Below are 1,680 nucleotides of genomic sequence, written 5' to 3'. Positions count from 1 at the left end.
GGGGTGGCACACACAGTCTTGCAAGGCCTTAAATGCCTATATACCAATGCTCGCTTAATGGGGAATAAACAGGAGGAACTCGCCCTCAGAATAACTAGTTCAAACCCAGATGTCATAGGGCTAACAGAAACATGGTGGGATTCATCCCACGACTGGGCAGTTAGCATTAGGGGCTATAGGCTTTACAGGCGGGATAGAGAAGGAAGGAAAGGGGGGGGTGTGGCACTCTATGTCAAGGAACACTATACATCCTCTGCCAGCAGAATGGGGTCAGAGGAAGGGCAGGCTGAAATGCTCTGGGTTAAGATTCAAGGGGACTGCGGGGAGAGCGATTTGATGGTGGGGGTCTACTATAGACCCCCCAGCCAAGGGGAGGAGCTGGACCGGGAATTTTCAGGCCAACTTGCAGAGGCACTTAAGGCAAGGGATGTAGTTGTCATGGGTGATTTTAATTATCCAGACATCTGCTGGGAGGAACAGTCAGCCAGGACGGACCGTTCCAGGAAGTTTCTAGCTGAGATACAGGACCTCCACTTAATCCAGGAGGTGCACAGTCCCACCAGAGGAAACGCCCTGTTGGACCTGGTCCTGGTTACAGGCGATGACCTGGTAAGGGGCCTCCAGGTTCTTGACCACCTGGGCGATAGTGATCATCGCTTGCTGGAAATCACCATCCAGCACAGGGTGTCAAGGGCCTGCAGCAAGACGGTAGCCCTAGACTTTAGGAGGGCCAACTTCAACAAGTTGAGACTAGCGGGTGAGGCGCTGGGGTCCTTGAGGACAGGGGAACTCAGTGTCCAGGACAAGTGGTCGTTCCTTAAGGAAACGATACTCAGGGCCCAAGGGGAGTCCATGTCAACAAGATGCAAGGTGGGGCAAGAGTGTCTGAAAGCCGCCCTGGCTCACCAAGGGCATCTGGGAATGCCTGCTTGCCAAAAAGGCGGCCTACATCCAGTGGAAGGGGGGTGCTATCTCCAAAGAGGAGTATACCTCCTCTGCTCGGGCCTGTAGGGGGGCTGTCAGGAAAGCTAAGGCGGACATAGAGCTAGGACTAGCATCCAAGATCAAGGATAATAAAAAGTCCTTTTTCAAATACATAGGGAGGATGAAGAAGGTGTCAGGTAATGTGGGGCCCCTGCAAAGTACGCTGGGCAATCTGGTGGTTGCGCCAGAGGAGAAAGTGGAACTCTTTAATCAATTTATGTCCATTTTCTTGTGCAGGGACTGGGACTTCCCCGCTGTGATGCCAGATGGACTTGAGGGGAACGCCTCCAGACCTCAGGTTGGAGAGGACCGGGTTAGAGAGTTTCTGGAGGGGCTGGACGTGTTCAAGTCAGCGGGTCCAGATGCTCTCCACCCCAGGGTGTTGAACTGGGGTTATTGCAGGGCCCTTGGCACAGCTTTACGAGCACTCGTGGTACTCGGGCCAGGTGCCAGATGACTGGAAGATAGCTAACGTGGTCCCCATCTTCAAAAAAGGGAAGAGAGAGGACCCGGTCTTACCTCTGTCCTTGGGAAACTCTTTGAGAAGATCCTCAAGGAGCACATCGGTGATGGGCCAGCTTCAGGGATGATGCTCAAGGGCAACCAGCACGGTTTCATTAGGGGCAGGTCATGTCAGACCAACCTGATTGCCTTTTATGATCAGGTCACAAAGGCAGTGGATGCAGGTGTTGCCAT

The sequence above is a fragment of the Crocodylus porosus genome, unplaced genomic scaffold (genome assembly GCF_001723895.1).
Source record: "Crocodylus porosus isolate Cpor-Errol unplaced genomic scaffold, CroPor_comp1, whole genome shotgun sequence".
Lineage (NCBI taxonomy): Eukaryota > Metazoa > Chordata > Crocodylia > Crocodylidae > Crocodylus > Crocodylus porosus.
The sequence above is the reverse complement of the archived record's forward strand: the minus strand, read 5'-3'. Positions refer to the sequence as shown.